Source organism: Misgurnus anguillicaudatus, chromosome 21 (genome assembly GCF_027580225.2).
Source record: "Misgurnus anguillicaudatus chromosome 21, ASM2758022v2, whole genome shotgun sequence".
Lineage (NCBI taxonomy): Eukaryota > Metazoa > Chordata > Actinopteri > Cypriniformes > Cobitidae > Misgurnus > Misgurnus anguillicaudatus.
Genome location: NC_073357.2, coordinates 12,809,121 through 12,831,003, shown reverse-complemented (window position 1 = coordinate 12,831,003; position 21,883 = coordinate 12,809,121). Strand labels below are relative to the sequence as shown.

The 21,883-nt window shown below is 39.6% G+C and overlaps 13 non-coding genes across 13 annotated transcripts; all 13 read left to right on the top strand.

Moving 5' to 3' along the window:
• Window positions 1–5,438: 5,438 nt before the first annotated feature.
• On the top strand, window positions 5,439–5,579 carry LOC141354456 (U4 spliceosomal RNA). The gene has a single exon (XR_012360888.1). It is a non-coding gene; the product is annotated as a U4 spliceosomal RNA (small nuclear RNA).
• A 605-nt stretch (window positions 5,580–6,184) lies between these two features.
• trnak-uuu (transfer RNA lysine (anticodon UUU)) lies at window positions 6,185–6,257 on the top strand. The gene has a single exon. It is a non-coding gene; the product is annotated as a tRNA-Lys (tRNA).
• Window positions 6,258–7,222: 965 nt separating this feature from the next.
• trnas-aga (transfer RNA serine (anticodon AGA)) lies at window positions 7,223–7,304 on the top strand. The gene has a single exon. It is a non-coding gene; the product is annotated as a tRNA-Ser (tRNA).
• A 1,375-nt stretch (window positions 7,305–8,679) lies between these two features.
• LOC141354455 (U4 spliceosomal RNA) lies at window positions 8,680–8,820 on the top strand. Its single transcript, XR_012360887.1, has one exon. It is a non-coding gene; the product is annotated as a U4 spliceosomal RNA (small nuclear RNA).
• Window positions 8,821–9,425: 605 nt separating this feature from the next.
• Window positions 9,426–9,498, top strand: trnak-uuu (transfer RNA lysine (anticodon UUU)). The gene has a single exon. It is a non-coding gene; the product is annotated as a tRNA-Lys (tRNA).
• Window positions 9,499–9,599: 101 nt separating this feature from the next.
• Window positions 9,600–9,681, top strand: trnas-aga (transfer RNA serine (anticodon AGA)). The gene has a single exon. It is a non-coding gene; the product is annotated as a tRNA-Ser (tRNA).
• A 202-nt stretch (window positions 9,682–9,883) lies between these two features.
• Window positions 9,884–9,955, top strand: trnah-gug (transfer RNA histidin (anticodon GUG)). The gene has a single exon. It is a non-coding gene; the product is annotated as a tRNA-His (tRNA).
• Window positions 9,956–11,018: 1,063 nt separating this feature from the next.
• Window positions 11,019–11,090, top strand: trnah-gug (transfer RNA histidin (anticodon GUG)). The gene has a single exon. It is a non-coding gene; the product is annotated as a tRNA-His (tRNA).
• Window positions 11,091–19,067: 7,977 nt separating this feature from the next.
• LOC141354474 (U4 spliceosomal RNA) lies at window positions 19,068–19,208 on the top strand. The gene has a single exon (XR_012360906.1). It is a non-coding gene; the product is annotated as a U4 spliceosomal RNA (small nuclear RNA).
• A 604-nt stretch (window positions 19,209–19,812) lies between these two features.
• Window positions 19,813–19,885, top strand: trnak-uuu (transfer RNA lysine (anticodon UUU)). The gene has a single exon. It is a non-coding gene; the product is annotated as a tRNA-Lys (tRNA).
• An 89-nt stretch (window positions 19,886–19,974) lies between these two features.
• trnas-aga (transfer RNA serine (anticodon AGA)) lies at window positions 19,975–20,056 on the top strand. Its single transcript has one exon. It is a non-coding gene; the product is annotated as a tRNA-Ser (tRNA).
• A 202-nt stretch (window positions 20,057–20,258) lies between these two features.
• On the top strand, window positions 20,259–20,330 carry trnah-gug (transfer RNA histidin (anticodon GUG)). The gene has a single exon. It is a non-coding gene; the product is annotated as a tRNA-His (tRNA).
• A 1,107-nt stretch (window positions 20,331–21,437) lies between these two features.
• On the top strand, window positions 21,438–21,578 carry LOC141354453 (U4 spliceosomal RNA). Its single transcript, XR_012360885.1, has one exon. It is a non-coding gene; the product is annotated as a U4 spliceosomal RNA (small nuclear RNA).
• The last annotated feature ends 305 nt before the right edge of the window (window positions 21,579–21,883 follow it).

Below are 21,883 nucleotides of genomic sequence, written 5' to 3'. Positions count from 1 at the left end.
AATAAAAAAATTGTGCTCAATAGGAAAAGATTGCTAGTCCAAAAAAAGGACAGATGTTGGTGATGGTATTTGATTCTATTTGACAAAACACTAAAAATTATTATAAAGGAAATTTTATTTTAAAGACACATTGGAAATCTAAGTAATTATTTGGAGAATATATAAATTGGATAAATAAAAAGTTTGTGAAGTGGTTAAATGAGAAATAATTATAAAATATAAGGTGTGTTATATTGCAAAGAAAAGATTATGGCAGTCATATTAATGAAAAAATAAGGATTAAACAATTGTTGTGTGGAGAATTAGAAAATAAAATAATTGGAGTTCAAATGAGGAAACATTTGATGTGGCATTGTGTGAGGAGAAATACAATTAAATAAAAATATAAACTAATGAAAGATAAGAGGAGATAATTAACAGACAAAGAAATGCTCAAAGGGAGAAGGAGAGAGAGAGAGAGAGAGAGAGAGAGAGAGAGATAGATAGAAAGGGAGGGGGAAGGCCAACTCCCATAGCTCGAGGGAATTGTGGGATTAAGCCAAATCTAGCAGGAAGACAGAGGCAAGCTTTGAAAGAAAAACAACAAATTATAGGAAAATAGTGGAGACCAAGTTATTAAAGGTGGAAATAAAGAGAAAAATAAAAAGGACAGGAAAATTATTAAAAGGTGAATGACACAGATAAATTATACAAAGATAAATTATTACAAAATGAAAAGGAGTCTTCATCTGATGATTGAAGGTGGTCACAAAATAAATTTATTTTAAATTAAAAGGCAATATTTTGCAATGGGTTAAGTTAAACATTGAAAAGCTGAAAGCTCTCATCCTTTGACATTCAAGAAAGTGAATAAAAGCTGGCGATGAAAAGACAATGGCAAAAACTGTGTGACATCAAAGTGTTGGAGTTGCAAAGACAGGAGAACTCATAAACTGGACTGTGAACACATCCTACAGGAATGGGACTATAACTTATCTCAAGCAGTGATGGGGGCACTGCACAATGTTCTGAAACAATGTTCAGAAAAAAGACTGAGTGGAGTCCAGAGAGACCCACAAAGACAATATTGTTCTTGGAGACAAGAGAAAAACTGGACTATAATTTTTCATTTTCATACGAGCCTTTGAGTGAAAGAGGGGAAAAAGTAAACAGCCGTTCAATGTTTGGCTATAGGACCTTATAACTGTAGGGACACATACAATATTTAGGTGAAAATCAGCTAGACAAATTTAAAGGCTGATCAAGAACTTATGTTGTTAGGTGTGACTACCTTTTCTGAAATCAAATCAGACTCCTATTAATCTGACAGGAAGAAATGCATAATGAAAATTGGGGGGGTTTGAATTTGGTATTCTACAGAGGAAGTTAGAACTCCAATGATGGTACTAAGCTAAAAAGCAAATATAAATGGCATCGAACAGCTATGGCAGAAAGGAAAATAAAATAGATAAAATAAATAAATTGAAAAAACACCATAGGATACTATAAAAGGTAAACAAGAAAAAGCTGTGAGAATAGAGAAAAGAAATAACTAATTATTGTAACAAACTTAGGATTTAAGGAAATAAATCTAAATTGTATCTAGTCACGATTTAAGAGCAATTAATAACAAGAAAAGATTGAGGATCCAAAAAACCCACATACTTTGCTTACAATTTCACTATATCTGTCGATGGCCATACAGTTGCCACCTCTCTCCAGACCCGAAATCTTGGCTTCATTTTTGACCCCACACTCACATTTAAGCCTCATATCCGTCACATCACCAAAACTGCCTTTTTCCACCTGCGAAACATTGCTCGTCTACGGCCCACTCTCTCCACATCTGCTGCTGAAACCCTCATCCATGCATTTATTACATCAAGACTCGACTACTGCAATAGCCTCCTATATGGTCTCCCAGTAAAGATCTGCAATAATTTCAAAGGAACAGACTCTGAAAGAAAGACTGAAAACATAAAGACATTGAACAGAGAACTTAAGGTGGACATTTTATGGGAAACATCCCAAAGATAACAATGATACAAATGGGGAATATTTACAGTTAAGGAAATATATTTGCAAAACCAGATTTCAATAATGCAATAACATTTTCAAGTCCACATACTTTGGGGTGATAAATTCAACAAGAATTCTTATGGATTACGAGAAAAAGTTTAAGGTCAATTTATCTGGATAATATTTAGGTCTTTTGGGAAATTCTGAGTTTAAAAATACATCTGGTAGGCCACAATTTGGAAATTTGTGTCAATGGAAGTAAATAACAAAACACTAAATATAAAAAAGAAAGGATAGATATTTCAGAATGGTACAGTAAAAATTCTGAATGGTACAGTAAGATTACAATCAAGAAAATATAAGCCTTATGGAATTATAGACTTAAGGAAATTAAATAGGAAATGTTTTATAACAGGAATTTTGAATGAATCAACTAAAAAACCTCTAGATCTATTATGAAGACATCAAAACGTATAACTTAAGGTGTAAAAGGGAGAAGAGAAATGCTATTAAAAGAATAATATAATCAAATCAGAGAAACATATACATTGAAGATATTTGAAGATCCAATCATATCGATTGAAGAATTATTTTGAATTTATAGAAAAAGAAAATGTTTGACCTCGTTATCATTAGGAGGGAGAGGAAAAGTACTTAAATATGATGGAGACAAGAAATCACTACAAAAGAAGGGTGTTTAGAATCCTTATAAAAGGATGAACACAACAATTAATCATAAATTATATGTAGATTCTGTTGATCAACCAAATGGGTACCAAATTAGATAAAGGGATGGGATTAAGCTAAATAAGGAATTTAATAAAGTTTTGTCAAAATAAAAATACAGAATAAATAAATAATGTACAGTATTACAATCAAAAAGTAGATTATTAAGTTTATAAATAAGGCATTAATTTATCTTAGGATAACAACTAGATGCAACCATTAAAAATACATGATAACATATACTGAATCAATTTTAATTAGAGGTTAGTGGGTAAATGAGGCATTGGTGTCTGGTTAGAGAACCAAATGAAAGTTAAAAGATGATGGAAAAATTTACTTGAAATCAACAAGAATGTTATCAGGACTTACGTTACAAGACAGTAATGAATTTACAAATAGTAAATGAGAATTCAAGCACCTCTGATGAGGATGGGAAAAATTCATTTAAATTGTTATCAAGAATTATTATGCATGATTTACTTAGTTGTATTATTGGTTATTTCCATTTACTAGTTTTATTTGAATTAATTACATTTATGTGTGTATTATGCAATCTTTACTTAGTTTATTATTGGTTATTTACATTTACTTGTTATATTTGGAAAACTTTACTTTCATTTGTGTTGCAATCTTTACTTAGTATATTAGTGACTCACATTTTCTTATGTTATTTGAGTTAATCTACATTTATTTGTGTTTATTATGCCATCTTTCCCTAGTTTTATTATTGGTTATTGCTCTTTACTTTGTTTATTTGAATCAACTTACATTTATACTTTATTATACTTAATTTTTTACTTGTTATGATTCAATTCAGTATCAATTAGTTATATTTACTCGTTTTGAATTTGAATATTGAATCTTTAACATTTAATTTGTGTTTATTATGCATACTTTACTTTTGTTTTATTATTTTTTACTTGGATTCATTAACGTTGACTTTACATTTACGATGCTTTATCATATACTCTACATAGCTAAAACGATAACTGTAAGCGTAGAACCAATTGTGCACAAACTGTTTAGGGCTTAAGTACTTTTACTTTTACATTCAAGTCAAAATGAGAATGGAAAGATGTTTGTCTTATTGTCCATAGTTCGAAGTGCAGTGGCATAATTTAGTAATTGGTAAGGTATAGTGGCTTTCTTTAGCCACAAGATATTAATAATTGAAACGCTGAATTATGAAACTGCACTCCGGATTAAAATAAACAGGAAAGGTGAGGCTAAATTAAGCCTCAGAGCGGGGATTATGAAGAAGTTTTATTTTAATCCCAATCTACATTAATATGATGAATATGAGTTTACCATTATAATCAAATGCAATTTGTTAACCGTTTAAAAGCCATCTGTGTGGTGCATCATGTGGTGTCTTATGTGTTAGAAGTTTTAAAGCCATCTGTGTGGATTTAAGAAAAGATGTGTGCATTCATGTCTGGCACAAAGGGAATAGCCCAGGGTCAAATAGGTTGTGGGACGGAGCCACGGGTCTGAGGAATGTCATGGGTCTGGGGACTGTCATGTGATTCTTCAAGTTACAAGCCTGAACAGAAACATATTGTTAAAGCATATGGAGGGGAGGGACAAAGACCATATATATTTACCATGCCTGGCTCAGAGGGTCAGACTGGTTTGAAGATTCCTCCCAGGCCGGCCTGGCTGGTCCTGGGAGGTTTAATCAGGCAGGCTCGGCTTATTATTTTGTCCGGAAAATAAAAGTCTATCTCTTGAAATCAGAACCTAAGACTGAGGATTGTTTCATTTGAGGAAAAGGAAAACCACAACAAAAGCCGTTGGGGTCTTCCCACGCACGTTCTAACCCCGCCGACTAGGAGCGTTTGTTACCTGGACGTTCTCTTGTTGGACGTTCCAGCTCACGAGGTGCTGTATTTCGGCAGCTCAAGTTGTTACCATGGGATGTGCGAAGGGAAAACTAAGCAGCCTTTTGTTGTTTCTCCTGTGTGTGTTAAACAAGCAGCCCTGTTGTGGAGTGATGCAGCTTCCATTGTCATTTCGACCGTATACAGCACGTACAACATGAGGCCAAAGAAGAGCTGGAACAGGTCTTTGTTTAGAACGGATGTGCATTGTGGCTCATCGTGTTGATCCTAACCTGAGCCGTGTTCTGAGAGGTTAAGGATTAAGGCGCCACCCCTTTCTTTTCACAATTCCCATAATTCCCTGCCCCAGATTGTTGTCCTTAATTAATTTAAACGTGTTTTTGCACTTATGCTTTTCTTAATAGAAAGCGAATAATAAATAAACTTCTCGTGAAGATCTCTTACCCGCCGAAAAGGCACAACATACAGCAAAGCAGTACCTTCTTCTTCGTCTTCTTTTTCTTCTTCGTCTCTGTTTAATGGCGGGTAGCACCAACTTTAAGGTGCATTATCGCCACCTACTGTGTTGGAGTGTGAAGCAGAGTTTTTCCCCACAAAAAAACCTAGATACTCTTAATCAATCCTGTTATCTTTAAATAATGAAATAAACTCTCCGAGCTGTAACAGATTATATTCTAAGGGTTCAAGTCAACAATTCCCACTTGCCTAATTGCCCTCTGCAATGTTTACCCTTTCCTCAATATACTTTCGACAAAAACGAAAAACATGCTCTAAAATTTGTACCTGGAGTCTAATCTCAGTTGAAAGCTTGATTACCACTATGTCGTCCAGCGTCCAGGAATGTGCACAGGAGAGGTCGTGACCTTTGCTGTCATTCTTTCGCAGAGGCAATATCGTAGCCTATGAGGTTTACCCGAGGCGTGATCATTGCTGGTTGAAAACTTTACCCAATACCCCGCCGGGATGACTTGAAATACGGTCAGCTTTGGCAATTTTTGCCAGTCTCTTAAGAGACTTACAAGGTCGTTGTAAAAGAAAGATGTCCGCTGGTGTTGTTTGTAACGAGATTAGGGGGATCACAGTTTCATCCCAATTGTTGGTGTCACATTCATTTCAAGCTTTGATGAGGGTGTCGACGTCAAAGATATCAAGGTTGCGTGTTTACGGAGGGTTCTTTACGTCACGTGGGATGATTTTGTGGAGAGATAAGCAAATCACAAAAATGATTTAGCAGGATTTTCACAGGGAGGGTCACGTTTTTGTCACATGTGCTTTATCTCGTGCAACTCGAGAGTCAGTTCATCATGTTACGCAGACACACCTACATTTACTAGAGCTTAGTAACGCTGCCTCTCTGATGACGTTTTGGAGGACAACAGCTTTTTCCCCAAGAGAAGAGTGTCTCAAGCTGAAGCAAGACTTCTCCACTTAAAGAGCTCTCACGTACTCTGTTAGAAGACTGAAGCAGGCTCCTGCTCATTTGTGGCATCCTAGTAACATTTACTGTCCGCAGACCGGCGAGTAATGAACAGGTCATGATAAAGAAATTCCATCTTTGTCTGCAAGCGTTATCAGACGAGAGGAGACATGAGACGTGAAGCTCTGGAACTGAGCCCTGAGCCCGGATAGCTCAGTCGGTAGAGCATCAGACTTTTAATCTGAGGGTCCAGGGTTCAAGTCCCTGTTTGGGCGATGAGTGCTCTCGCGAGAGCCTCGGTTGCATTTTGTGCCGCTGTATGAAGAGCTCCATTTCGTTGGAAACGGAGAGAGTAAGGGCCAATCCCATTTCTCTGTCTTACCCCTTCCCCTTACCCCTACCCCTTAGTTTTGCACGTTCACGTGAGAGTAAGGGCTATCCCAATTCTCGTTTTGATCAAGGGGTAGAGCTAAGGGCAAGTGGTAGATACCCCTTAAAACCAAGAATTTCCGCGAGCTTACTTGAAACCAAGGGGTACCCAGAATACACTGCGCAACCGGCAAAAATGGCGGCCAGAGCGTCCCATAAATGTAAGTATTTTCGGCTTAATAATTAATTTAAAAATTACTAACGTCTTGTTTTGTGCTCTACACACTCCTGTTCATATATATTTGAATTATGTTCTTAATTTAAATGTTTTAAAATTTCGCTAGTTTGCTACGCTAACGTTACGTTGCTGATTTGCACAACATTCCCGTATTTGCTGATTTGCACAACATTCCCGTATTTCTCTAACTAGCCATGAATGGACTGCATGCTTGTCTACAGTTTTAACTAAATTCCATTAACGTTAGCAGCGAATTTCGTTTGATATCAGTGCATAACACTACTTGCTTTGGAGACATCGGTACGTGCTTTACGTATACCGTCCTGTATCACACAGGGACGCCAGAAGAAACTCGGCGGCTGATTCACTTTCGCTTACACTTGCACTCGGCATCTTGGAAGTTTGTGATCAACATTTGTCGCGTCTGGTGATGTTGCAGCCAGCAAACGACGATGTATGATGACGTAACCGTAACTAAGCGGTGTCTCATTTCATAGGGGTATGTTTTCACCCCTAGCGCTTAACACTTGGTTTTGAGGGACAAGGGCTAGGGGTAAGACGAAGTGGTAGGGGAAGGGGAAGGGGTAAGACAGAGAAATGGGATTGGCCCTAAAACATACCCATCGTCTGCATGTAGTCGTGGCCAAGTGGTTAAGGCGATGGACTAGAAATCCATTGGGGTCTCCCCGCGCAGGTTCGAATCCTGCCGACTACGTCTGCGGGCGTCTCCCTTTGGCTTTAGGGTCAGCTTTCGTACTCGATGGTGGATTGGACGTTCAGATGCGCTTTGCTTAAGGTTTGCCTATGAACGTTAACAAAAAAGTTGATTGAGACCTCGGAAAATCAATGCCAAGCGCCTTCCGGTTGACACACTCAGGCAGACCTGCAGGCGGGGGTCTGGCGGAGCCTGGTGGCACGCCGTGATCGTATAGTGGTTAGTACTCTGCGTTGTGGCTGCAGCAACCCCGGTTTGAATCCAGGTCACGGCAGTCCATTTGAGAAGATGTGTGGTTGATCCTGTTGCTGTCCCTTTTGTGACCGGCTGGTCCATCCACTCTCTAAAAACGTAACCTCTTCTTACAAGTCCTTTTTCGGCACACACCAAGCCCAGAGGGTTCGCCCGGACGACTCGTCGTAGTCGTGGCCGCGTGCTCCAGGCGATTGACTCGAAAGCCGTTGGGGTCTTCCCACGCACGTTCTAACCCCGCCGACTAGGAGCGTTTGTTACCTGGACGTTCTCTTGTTGGACGTTCCAGCTCACGAGGTGCTGTATTTCGGCAGCTCAAGTTGTTACCATGGGATGTGCGAAGGGAAAACTAAGCAGCCTTTTGTTGTTTCTCCTGTGTGTGTTAAACAAGCAGCCCTGTTGTGGAGTGATGCAGCTTCCATTGTCATTTCGACCGTATACAGCACGTACAACATGAGGCCAAAGAAGAGCTGGAACAGGTCTTTGTTTAGAACGGATGTGCATTGTGGCTCATCGTGTTGATCCTAACCTGAGCCGTGTTCTGAGAGGTTAAGGATTAAGGCGCCACCCCTTTCTTTTCACAATTCCCATAATTCCCTGCCCCAGATTGTTGTCCTTAATTAATTTAAACATGTTTTATGCTTTTCTTAATAGAAAGCGAATAATAAATAAACTTCTCGTGAAGATCTCTTACCCGCCGAAAAGGCACAACATACAGCAAAGCAGTACCTTCTTCTTCGTCTTCTTTTTCTTCTTCGTCTCTGTTTAATGGCGGGTAGCACCAACTTTAAGGTGCATTATCGCCACCTACTGTGTTGGAGTGTGAAGCAGAGTTTTTCCCCACAAAAAAACCTAGATACTCTTAATCAATCCTGTTATCTTTAAATAATGAAATAAACTCTCCAAGCCGTAACAGATTATATTCTAAGGGTTCAAGTCAACAATTCCCACTTGCCTAATTGCCCTCTGCAATGTTTACCCTTTCCTCAATATACTTTCGACAAAAACGAAAAACATGCTCTAAAATTTGTACCTGGAGTCTAATCTCAGTTGAAAGCTTGATTACCACTATGTCGTCCAGCGTCCAGGAATGTGCACAGGAGAGGTCGTGACCTTTGCTGTCATTCTTTCGCAGAGGCAATATCGTAGCCTATGAGGTTTACCCGAGGCGTGATCATTGCTGGTTGAAAACTTTACCCAATACCCCGCCGGGATGACTTGAAATACGGTCAGCTTTGGCAATTTTTGCCAGTCTCTTAAGAGACTTACAAGGTCGTTGTAAAAGAAAGATGTCCGTTGGTGTTGTTTGTAACGAGATTAGGGGAATCACAGTTTCATCCCAATCGTTGGTGTCACATTCATTTCAAGCTTTGATGAGGGTGTCGACGTCAAAGATATCAAGGTTGCGTGTTTACGGAGGGTTCTTTACGTCACGTGGGATGATTTTGTGGAGAGATAAGCAAATCACAAAAATGATTTAGCAGGCTTTTCACAGGGAGGGTCACGTTTTTGTCACATGTGCTTTATCTCGTGCAACTCGAGAGTTAGTTCATCATGTTACGCAGACACACCTACATTTACTAGAGCTTAGTAACGCTGCCTCTCTGATGACGTTTTGGAGGACAACAGCTTTTTCCCCAAGAGAAGAGTGTCTCAAGCTGAAGCAAGACTTCTCCACTTAAAGAGCTCTCACGTACTCTGTTAGAAGACTGAAGCAGGCTCCTGCTCATTTGTGGCATCCTAGTAACATTTACTGTCCGCAGACCGGCGAGTAATGAACAGGTCATGATAAAGAAATTCCATCTTTGTCTGCAAGTGTTATCAGATGAGAGGAGGCATGAGACGTGAAGCTCTGGAACTGAGCCCTGAGCCCGGATAGCTCAGTCGGTAGAGCATCAGACTTTTAATCTGAGGGTCCAGGGTTCAAGTCCCTGTTTGGGCGATGAGTGCTCTCGCGAGAGCCTCGGTTGCATTTTGTGCCGCTGTATGAAGAGCTCCATTTCGTTGGAAACGGAGAGAGTAAAACATACCCAACGTCTGCATGTAGTCGTGGCCGAGTGGTTAAGGCGATGGACTAGAAATCCATTGGGGTCTCCCCGCGCAGGTTCGAATCCTGCCGACTACGTCTGCGGGCGTCTCCCTTTGGCTTTAGGATCAGCTTTCGTACTCGATGTTGGATTGGACGTTGAGAGGCGCTTTGCTTAAGCTTTGCCGATGAACGTTAACAAAAAAGTTCATTGAGACCTCGGAAAATCAATGCCAAGCGCCTTCCGGTCGACACACTCAGGCAGACCTGCAGGCGGGGGTCTGGCGGAGCCTGGCGGCACGCCGTGATCGTATAGTGGTTAGTACTCTGCGTTGTGGCCGCAGCAACCCCGGTTCGAATCCGGGTCATGGCAGTCCATTCGAGAAGATGCGTGGTTGATCCTGTTGCTGTCCCTTTTGTGACCGGCTGGTCCATCCACTCTCTAAAAACGTAACCTCTTCTTACAAGTCCTTTTTCGGCACACACCAAGCCCAGAGGGTTCGCCCGGACGACTCGTCGTAGTCGTGGCCGCGTGCTTCAGGCGATTGACTCGAAAGCCGTTGGGGTCTTCCCACGCACGTTCTAACCCCGCCGACTAGGAGCGTTTGTTACCTGGACGTTCTCTTGTTGGACGTTCCAGCTCACGAGGTGCTGTATTTCGGCAGCTCAAGTTGTTACCATGGGATGTGCGAAGGGAAAACTAAGCAGCCTTTTGTTGTTTCTCCTGTGTGTGTTAAACAAGCAGCCCTGTTGTGGAGTGATGCAGCTTCCATTGTCATTTCGACCGTATACAGCACGTACAACATGAGGCCAAAGAAGAGCTGGAACAGGTCTTTGTTTAGAACGGATGTGCATTGTGGCTCATCGTGTTGATCCTAACCTGAGCCGTGTTCTGAGAGGTTAAGGATTAAGGCGCCACCCCTTTCTTTTCACAATTCCCATAATTCCCTGCCCCAGATTGTTGTCCTTAATTAATTTAAACGTGTTTTTGCACTTATGCTTTTCTTAATAGAAAGCGAATAATAAATAAACTTCTCGTGAAGATCTCTTACCCGCCGAAAAGGCACAACATACAGCAAAGCAGTACCTTCTTCTTCGTCTTCTTTTTCTTCTTCGTCTCTGTTTAATGGCGGGTAGCACCAACTTTAAGGTGCATTATCGCCACCTACTGTGTTGGAGTGTGAAGCAGAGTTTTTCCCCACAAAAAAACCTAGATACTCTTAATCAATCCTGTTATCTTTAAATAATGAAATAAACTCTCCGAGCCGTAACAGATTATATTCTAAGGGTTCAAGTCAACAATTCCCACTTGCCTAATTGCCCTCTGCAATGTTTACCCTTTCGACAAAAACGAAAAACATGCTCTAAAATTTGTACCTGGAGTCGACACACTCAGGCAGACCTGCAGGCGGGGATCTGGCAGAGCCTGGTGGCACGCCGTGATCGTATAGTGGTTAGTACTCTGCGTTGTGGCCGCAGCAACCCCGGTTCGAATCCGGGTCACGGCAGTCCATTTGAGAAGATGCGTGGTTGATCCTGTTGCTGTCCCTTTTGTGACCGGCTGGTCCATCCACTCTCTAAAAACGTAACCTCTTCTTACAAGTCCTTTTTCGGCACACACCAAGCCCAGAGGGTTCGCCCGGACGACTCGTCGTAGTCGTGGCCGCGTGCTTCAGGCGATTGACTCGAAAGTGAAGAAGTTTTATTTTAATCCCAATCTACATTAATATGATGAATATGAGTTTACCATTATAATCAAATGCAATTTGTTTACCGTTTAAAAGCCATCTGTGTGGTGCATCATGTGGTGTCTTATGTGTTAGAAGTTTTAAAAGCCATCTGTGTGGATTTAAGAAAAGATGTGTGCATTCATGTCTGGCACAAAGGGAATAGCCCAGGGTCAAATAGGTCGTGGGACGGAGCCACGGGTCTGAGTAATGTCATGGGTCTGGGGACTGTCATGTGATTCTTCAAGTTACAAGCCTGAACAGAAACATATTGTTAAAGCATATGGAGGGGAGGGACAAAGACCATATATATTTACCATGCCTGGCTCAGAGGGTCAGACTGATTTGAAGATTCCTCCCAGGCCGGCCTGGCTGGTCCTGGGAGGTTTAATCAGGCAGGCTCGGCTTATTATTTTGTCCGGAAAATAAAAGTCTATCTCTTGAAATCAGAACCTAAGACTGAGGATTGTTTCATTTGAGGAAAAGGAAAACCACAACATTTGGTGCCGAAACCCGGGATAGAAAAGAGCTGGACAGTCACACCACCTGGGCGAACCTGACGAGCAACACAAACAGCATATGGCCAGAAGGTAAGCACTTTTTGCTTATTTATTAGGTTTGTGTTGTTGGCCAGACTTTGCTCAATGTGGTGAGAAATTTAAGCTCTTCTAAATTTAAGAACCATATAGGTGAACTGGGTTTTGATTTCAAGGGTACAATCTAATTAAGGCATGCATGCATGAATCTGTATTAAGATACTTTGGCTTTGATGATCAAGGGTAATTGAAACAGATTTTAAGTGAAGAGAACGCGTAAGAGTTGCCTGTATCTGTTGATTGGAAGTGTATGATACAGAAGTCTATACCAGTGGAAAGGAGGTGTATGGTATAGAGGTCAATTTTGTGTGGTTGTAAGTGTATCAAAATTGACAGTATACCATGTAAAAGTGGTATATTTTATTGTTTTAGTTAACGACCATGTTGTAGGAGGTGTAATGGTCATTCGATTTGGGTATATTAGGTGATATCAAGAGGTGGCATACAAGGTTTTATGTATGAAAATATATGTACTCTGTGTGTTTGAATTTTGAGTGTGTATGCAGCTGAAAAATGTTTGACAGTGAGAGAAATGTGAACGTGCATCTGGCAGGCCGGGAGAAAGTTTCCCTTGGGCAGTTGGGCTGTTAAGGGGGGTATATCCTGTGAGTATAGGGTAAATTACTATGTTAGAGTGTGGAAGAATGAGCCCTAAAAAAATAAAAAAATAAAAAAATAAATGCTAATGGGTTACTACCAAAAAATGGTTGGGTTAACAATTTGGTTTATCTGTATCAAACATACATTTGAAATGTAAGGTTTGGTAAAAATAATTGACACCAGATGGGACATCAAAAGGAGCACAGAACCAGAGACCACAGCTGGCTTTCTCAATGGACAATGCAATCAGGTGGCCACCTAAAGAGATGAGCAGTTTTGCTTGTTCAAAGATTGTATTATTCACCTGAGATGGCTCGGGGTGGTAAAAAATCAAATGCTCTTCCAAATTTAAGAATAAAAGGGGAAATTAAAAGATTACTAGATTAAATGATAAGAATAAAGGGTTTCATTTTCAAAAGGAATGTGTGCTAGGACAGATGATGGTTTGTTGTGTGAATGATTTTTATTGTTTTATTTTTGTCGTTGAGTGGCTTGGATAAAGATTTAATGTTAAGTTGAGAAAATGCCTAAGAAGTTTCGCGAACCTGAGTGTTACCGTGTCGGGGCAGACACGTTGGGGTTCGGAGAGAAGAGTTATTAAGTCCTGCAGGTCAGGTAAGGTCTATGTGTTATTTGTCTTGTTGTTTTGGAAGGCCCGGGCTGATGAGAGATATTGTTTTTGTTTTATTTGTCATGTCGGATTGGTAAATTGTGTAAGTGAATCTTTTCCACGTTGATGGAAGTGAAGTGGAAAGATGAACTTGGCCAGGTAGTCTAGATAGAGTTGTTTTATTTTATTTGTGTGAGAATGCAATGTGTCTGTGTGTGAATGTCTGAGATGGAAAGAGTGGGGGCTGAGTGAGCAGTGGGTGTGTCTTTCTTCTGTTGCTCTGTAGAGAGCACAGGGAGGTGTTGTGTTACAGGAGTGAAGATTGTTTAAAACTATAAAAAAAAGGAGATAAAGTTTGAAAATATGAGTAAGAGTATGAATAAGAGACAGTTATAAATGCTGGGTATTAAAGATTAGAATTGAAGACATTGTGGTTCTGATGTATTGTAGCCAAAAATATTAGTTATTACAGTGAAGTATACAGCTAATTCTAGAAATTAAATAATTCGTTTAAATGATTGATTAAAATAAAAAAATTGTGCTCAATAGGAAAAGATTGCTAGTCCAAAAAAGGACAGATGTTGGTGATGGTATTTGATTCTATTTGACAAAACACTAAAAATTATTATAAAGGAAATTTTATTTTAAAGACACATTGGAAATCTAAGTAATTATTTGGAGAATATATAAATTGGATAAATAAAAAGTTTGTGAAGTGGTTAAATGAGAAATAATTATAAAATATAAGGTGTGTTATATTGCAAAGAAAAGATTATGGCAGTCATATTAATGAAAAAATAAGGATTAAACAATTGTGGTGTGGAGAATTAGAAAATAAAATAATTGGAGTTCAAATGAGGAAACATTTGATGTGGCATTGTGTGAGGAGAAATACAATTAAATAAAAGTATAAACTAATGAAAGATAAGAGGAGATAATTAACAGACAAAGAAATGCTCAAAGGGAGAAGGAGAGAAAGAGAGAGAGAGAGAGAGATAGAAAGGGAGGGGGAAGGTCAACGCCCATAGCTCGAGGGAATTGTGGGATTAAGCCAAATCTAGCAGGAAGACAGAGGCAAGCTTTGAAAGAAAAACAACAAATTATAGGAAAATAGTGGAGACCAAGTTATTAAAGGTGGAAATAAAGAGAAAAATAAAAAGGACAGGAAAATTATTAAAAGGTGAATGACACAGATAAATTATACAAAGATAAATTATTACAAAATGAAAAGGAGTCTTCATCTGATGATTGAAGGTGGTCACAAAATAAAATTTATTTTAAATTAAAAGGCAATATTTTGCAATGGGTTAAGTTAAACATTGAAAAGCTGAAAGCTCTCATCCTTTGACATTCAAGAAAGTGAATAAAAGCTGGCGATGAAAAGACAATGGCAAAAACTGTGTGACATCAATGTGTTGGAGTTGCAAAGACAGGAGAACTCATAAACTGGACTGCGAACACATCCTACAGGAATGGGACTATAACTTATCTCAAGCAGTGATGGGGGCACTGCACAATGTTCTGAAACAATGTTCAGAAAAAAGACTGAGTGGAGTCCAGAGAGACCCACAAAGACAATATTGTTCTTGGAGACAAGAGAAAAACTGGACTATAATTTTTCATTTTCATACGAGCCTTTGAGTGAAAGAGGGGAAAAAGTAAACAGCCGTTCAATGTTTGGCTATAGGACCTTATAACTGTAGGGACACATACAATATTTAGGTGAAAATCAGCTAGACAAATTTAAAGGCTGATCAAGAACTTATGTTGTTAGGTGTGACTACCTTTTCTGAAATCAAATCAGACTCCTATTAATCTGACAGGAAGAAATGCATAATGAAAATTGGGGGGGTTTGAATTTGGTATTCTACAGAGGAAGTTAGAACTCCAATGATGGTACTAAGCTAAAAAGCAAATATAAATGGCATCGAACAGCTATGGCAGAAAGGAAAATAAAATAGATAAAAGAAATAAATTGAAAAAACACCATAGGATACTATAAAAGGTAAACAAGAAAAAGCTGTGAGAATAGAGAAAAGAAATAACTAATTATTGTAACAAACTTAGGATTTAAGGAAATAAATCTAAATTGTATCTAGTCACGATTTAAGAGCAATTAATAACAAGAAAAGATTGAGGATCCAAAAAACCCTTATACTTTGCTTACAATTTCACTATATCTGTCGATGGCCATACAGTTGCCACCTCTCTCCAGACCCGAAATCTTGGCTTCATTTTTGACCCCACACTCACATTTAAGCCTCATATCCGTCACATCACCAAAACTGCCTTTTTCCACCTGCGAAACATTGCTCGTCTACGGCCCACTCTCTCCACATCTGCTGCTGAAACCCTCATCCATGCATTTATTACATCAAGACTCGACTACTGCAATAGCCTCCTATATGGTCTCCCAGTAAAGATCTGCAATAATTTCAAAGGAACAGACTCTGAAAGAAAGACTGAAAACATAGAGACATTGAACAGAGAACTTAAGGTGGACATTTTATGGGAAACATCCCAAAGATAACAATGATACAAATGGGGAATATTTACAGTTAAGGAAATATATTTGCAAAACCAGATTTCAATAATGCAATAACATTTTCAAGTCCACATACTTTGGGGTGATAAATTCAACAAGAATTCTTATGGATTACGAGAAAAAGTTTAAGGTCAATTTATCTGGATAATATTTAGGTCTTTTGGGAAATTCTGAGTTTAAAAATACATCTGGTAGGCCACAATTTGGAAATTTGTGTCAATGGAAGTAAATAACAAAACACTAAAAAGAAAAAAGAAAGGATAGATATTTCAGAATGGTACAGTAAAAATTCTGAATGGTACAGTAAGATTACAATCAAGAAAATATAAGCCTTATGGAATTATAGACTTAAGGAAATTAAATAGGAAATGTTTTATAACAGGAATTTTGAATGAATCAACTAAAAAAACTCTAGATCTATTATGAAGACATCAAAACGTATAACTTAAGGTGTAAAAGGGAGAAGAGAAATGCTATTAAAAGAATAATATAATCAAATCAGAGAAACATATACATTGAAGATATTTGAAGATCCAATCATATCGATTGAAGAATTATTTTGAATTTATAGAAAAAGAAAATGTTTGACCTCGTTATCATTAGGAGGGAGAGGAAAAGTACTTAAATATGATGGAGACAAGAAATCACTACAAAAGAAGGGTGTTTAGAATCCTTATAAAAGGATGAACACAACAATTAATCATAAATTATATGTAGATTCTGTTGATCAACCAAATGGGTACCAAATTAGATAAAGGGATGGGATTAAGCTAAATAAGGAATTTAATAAAGTTTTGTCAAAATAAAAATACAGAATAAATAAATAATGTACAGTATTACAATCAAAAAGTAGATTATTAAGTTTATAAATAAGGCATTAATTTATCTTAGGATAACAACTAGATGCAACCATTAAAAATACATGATAACATATACTGAATCAATTTTAATTAGAGGTTAGTGGGTAAATGAGGCATTGGTGTCTGGTTAGAGAACCAAATGAAAGTTAAAAGATGATGGAAAAATTTACTTGAAATCAACAAGAATGTTATCAGGAATTACGTTACAAGACAGTAATGAATTTACAACTAGTAAACGAGAATTCAAGCACCTCTGATGAGGATGGGAAAAATTCATTTAAATTGTTATCAAGAATTATTATGCATGATTTACTTAGTTGTATTATTGGTTATTTCCATTTACTAGTTTTATTTGAATTAATTACATTTATGTGTGTATTATGCCATCTTTACTTAGTTTATTATTGGTTATTTACATTTACTTGTTATATTTGGAAAACTTTACTTTCATTTGTGTTGCAATCTTTACTTAGTATATTAGTGACTCACATTTTCTTATGTTATTTGAGTTAATCTACATTTATTTGTGTTTATTATGCCATCTTTCCCTAGTTTTATTATTGGTTATTGCTCTTTACTTTGTTTATTTGAATCAACTTACATTTATACTTTATTATACTTAATTTTTTACTTGTTATGATTCAATTCAGTATCAATTAGTTATATTTACTCGTTTTGAATTTGAACATGAATCTATAACATTTAATTTGTGTTTATTATGCATACTTTACTTTTGTTTTATTATTTTTTACTTGGATTCATTAACGTTGACTTTACATTTACGATGCTTTATCATATACTCTACATAGCTAAAACGATAACTGTAAGCGTAGAACCAATTGCGCACAAACTGTTTAGGGCTTAAGTACTTTTACTTTTACATTCAAGTCAAAATGAGAATGGAAAGATGTTTGTCTTATTGTCCATAGTTCGAAGTGCAGTGGCATAATTTAGTAATTGGTAAGGTATAGTGGCTTTCTTTAGCCACAAGATATTAATAATTGAAACGCTGAATTATGAAACTGCACTCCGGATTAAAATAAACAGGAAAGGTGAGGCTAAATTAAGCCTCAGAGCGGGGATTATGAAGAAGTTTTATTTTAATCCCAATCTACATTAATATGATGAATATGAGTTTACCATTATAATCAAATGCAATTTGTTAACCGTTTAAAAGCCATCTGTGTGGTGCATCATGTGGTGTCTTATTTGTTAGAAGTTTTAAAAGCCATCTGTGTGGATTTAAGAAAAGATGTGTGCATTCATGTCTGGCACAAAGGGAATAGCCCAGGGTCAAATAGGTCGTGGGACGGAGCCACGGGTCTGAGGAATGTCATGGGTCTGGGGACTGTCATGTGATTCTTCAAGTTACAAGCCTGAACAGAAACATATTGTTAAAGCATATGGAGGGGAGGGACAAAGACCATATATATTTACCATGCCTGGCTCAGAGGGTCAGACTGGTTTGAAGATTCCTCCCAGGCCGGCCTGGCTGGTCCTGGGAGGTTTAATCAGGCAGGCTCGGCTTATTATTTTGTCCGGAAAATAAAAGTCTATCTCTTGAAATCAGAACCTAAGACTGAGGATTGTTTCATTTGAGGAAAAGGAAAACCACAACAAAAGCCGTTGGGGTCTTCCCACGCACGTTCTAACCCCGCCGACTAGGAGCGTTTGTTACCTGGACGTTCTCTTGTTGGACGTTCCAGCTCACGAGGTGCTGTATTTCGGCAGCTCAAGTTGTTACCATGGGATGTGCGAAGGGAAAACTAAGCAGCCTTTTGTTGTTTCTCCTGTGTGTGTTAAACAAGCAGCCCTGTTGTGGAGTGATGCAGCTTCCATTGTCATTTCGACCGTATACAGCACGTACAACATGAGGCCAAAGAAGAGCTGGAACAGGTCTTTGTTTAGAACGGATGTGCATTGTGGCTCATCGTGTTGATCCTAACCTGAGCCGTGTTCTGAGAGGTTAAGGATTAAGGCGCCACCCCTTTCTTTTCACAATTCCCATAATTCCCTGCCCCAGATTGTTGTCCTTAATTAATTTAAACGTGTTTTTGCACTTATGCTTTTCTTAATAGAAAGCGAATAATTAATAAACTTCTCGTGAAGATCTCTTACCCGCCGAAAAGGCACAACATACAGCAAAGCAGTACCTTCTTCTTCGTCTTCTTTTTCTTCTTCGTCTCTGTTTAATGGCGGGTAGCACCAACTTTAAGGTGCATTATCGCCACCTACTGTGTTGGAGTGTGAAGCAGAGTTTTTCCCCACAAAAAAACCTAGATACTCTTAATCAATCCTGTTATCTTTAAATAATGAAATAAACTCTCCGAGCCGTAACAGATTATATTCTAAGGGTTCAAGTCAACAATTCCCACTTGCCTAATTGCCCTCTGCAATGTTTACCCTTTCCTCAATATACTTTCGACAAAAACGAAAAACATGCTCTAAAATTTGTACCTGGAGTCTAATCTCAGTTGAAAGCTTGATTACCACTATGTCGTCCAGCGTCCAGGAATGTGCACAGGAGAGGTCGTGACCTTTGCTGTCATTCTTTCGCAGAGGCAATATCGTAGACTATGAGGTTTACCCGAGGCGTGATCATTGCTGGTTGAAAACTTTACCCAATACCCCACCGGGATGACTTGAAATACGGTCAGCTTTGGCAATTTTTGCCAGTCTCTTAAGAGACTTACGAGGTTGTTGTAAAAGAAAGATGTCCGCTGGTGTTTTTGTAACGAGATAAGGGGAATCACAGTTTCATCCCAATCGTTGGTGTCACATTCATTTCAAGCTTTGATGAGGGTGTCGACGTTAAAGATATCAAGGTTGCGAGTTTACGGAGTGTTCTTTACGTCACGTGGGATGATTTTGTGGAGAGATAAGCAAATCACAAAAATGATTTAGCAGGCTTTTCACAGGGAGGGTCACGTTTTTGTCACATGTGCTTTATCTCGTGCAACTCGAGAGTCAGTTCATCATGTTACGCAGACACACCTACATTTACTAGAGCTTAGTAACGCTGCCTCTCTGATGACGTTTTGGAGGACAACAGCTTTTTCCCCAAGAGAAGAGTGTCTCAAGCTGAAGCAAGACTTCTCCACTTAAAGAGCTCTCACGTACTCTGTTAGAAGACTGAAGCAGGCTCCTGCTCATTTGTGGCATCCTAGTAACATTTACTGTCCGCAGACCGGCGAGTAATGAACAGGTCATGATAAAGAAATTCCATCTTTGTCTGCAAGCGTTATCAGACGAGAGGAGGCATGAGACGTGAAGCTCTGGAACTGAGCACTGAGCCCGGATAGCTCAGTCGGTAGAGCATCAGACTTTTAATCTGAGGGTCCAGGGTTCAAGTCCCTGTTTGGGCGATGAGAGCCTCGGTTGCATTTTGTGCCGCTGTATGAAGAGCTCCATTTCGTAGGAAACGGAGAGAGTAAAACATACCCAATGTCTGCATGTAGTCGTGGCCGAGTGGTTAAGGCGATGGACTAGAAATCCATTGGGGTCTCCCCGCGCAGGTTCGAATCCTGCCGACTACGTCTGCGGGCGTCTCCCTTTGGCTTTAGGGTCAGCTTTCGTACTCGATGGTGGATTGGACGTTGAGAGGCGCTTTGCTTAAGGTTTGCCGATGAACGTTAACAAAAAAGTTGATTGAGACCTCGGAAAATCAATGCCAAGCGCCTTCCGGTAGACACACTCAGGCAGACCTGCAGGCGGGGTTCTGGCGGAGCCTGGTGGCACGCCGTGATCGTATAGTGGTTAGTACTCTGCGTTGTGGCCGCAGCAACCCCGGTTCGAATCCGGGTCACGGCAGTCCATTCGAGAAGATGCGTGGTTGACCCTGTTGCTGTCCCTTTTGTGACCGGCTGGTCCATCCACTCTCTAAAAACGTAACCTCTTCTTACAAGTCCTTTTTCGGCACACACCAAGCCCAGAGGGTTCGCCCAGACGACTCGTCTTAGTCGTGGCCGCGTGCTTCAGGCGATTGACTCGAAAGCCGTTGGGGTCTTCCCACGCACGTTCTAACCCCGCCGACTAGGACATTTGTTATCTGGACGTTCTCTTGTTGGACGTTCCAGCTCACGAGGTGCTGTATTTCGGCAGCTCAAGTTGTTACCATGGGATGTGCGAAGGGAAAACTAAGCAGCCTTTTGTTGTTTCTCCTGTGTGTGTTAAACAAGCAGCCCTGTTGTGGAGTGATGCAGCTTCCATTGTCATTTCGACCGTATACAGAACGTACAACATGAGGCCAAAGAAGAGCTGGAACAGGTCTTTGTTTAGAACGGATGTGCATTGTGGCTCATCGTGTTGATCCTAACCTGAGCCGTGTTCTGAGAGGTTAAGGATTAAGGCGCCACCCCTTTCTTTTCACAATTCCCATAATTCCCTGCCCCAGATTGTTGTCCTTAATTAATTTAAACGTGTTTTTGCACTTATGCTTTTCTTAATAGAAAGCGAATAATAAATAAACTTCTCGTGAAGATCTCTTACCCGCCGAAAAGACACAACATACAGCAAAGCAGTACCTTCTTCTTCGTCTTCTTTTTCTTCTTCGTCTCTGTTTAATGGCGGGTAGCACCAACTTTAAGGTGCATTATCGCCACCTACTGTGTTGGAGTGTGAAGCAGAGTTTTTCCCCACAAAAAAACCTAGATACTCTTAATCAATCCTGTTATCTTTAAATAATGAAATAAACTCTCCGAGCCGTAACAGATTATATTCTAAGGGTTCAAGTCAACAATTCCCACTTGCCTAATTGCCCTCTGCAATGTTTACCCTTTCCTCAATATACTTTCGACAAAAACGAAAAACATGCTCTAAAATTTGTACCTGGAGTCTAATCTCAGTTGAAAGCTTGATTACCACTATGTCGTCCAGCGTCCAGGAATGTGCACAGGAGAGGTCGTGACCTTTGCTGTCATTCTTTCGCAGAGGCAATATCGTAGCCTATGAGGTTTACCCGAGGCGTGATCATTGCTGGTTGAAAACTTTACCCAATACCCCGCCGGGATGACTTGAAATACGGTCAGCTTTGGCAATTTTTGCCAGTCTCTTAAGAGACTTACAAGGTCGTTGTAAAAGAAAGATGTCCGCTGGTGTTGTTTGTAACGAGATTAGGGGAATCACAGTTTCATCTAGTGATGGGCAGAGCGAGGCTTCGTGAAACACTGAAACAGTTGAATCAATTGTGTCGAGGCTTCGAAACATAGTTCGAAACCGCCTCCACAGTGACACCTAGTGGTCATTTGCACGTATAGCCATAGCGCAGCCTTGACAAGGTTTTAGACGATTGCTGACAAATTGTATCCCACATGTTGATTGATTGGCACAAGTAGTCGGGTGGGAGAGTGGATAGTGTCGTCAAC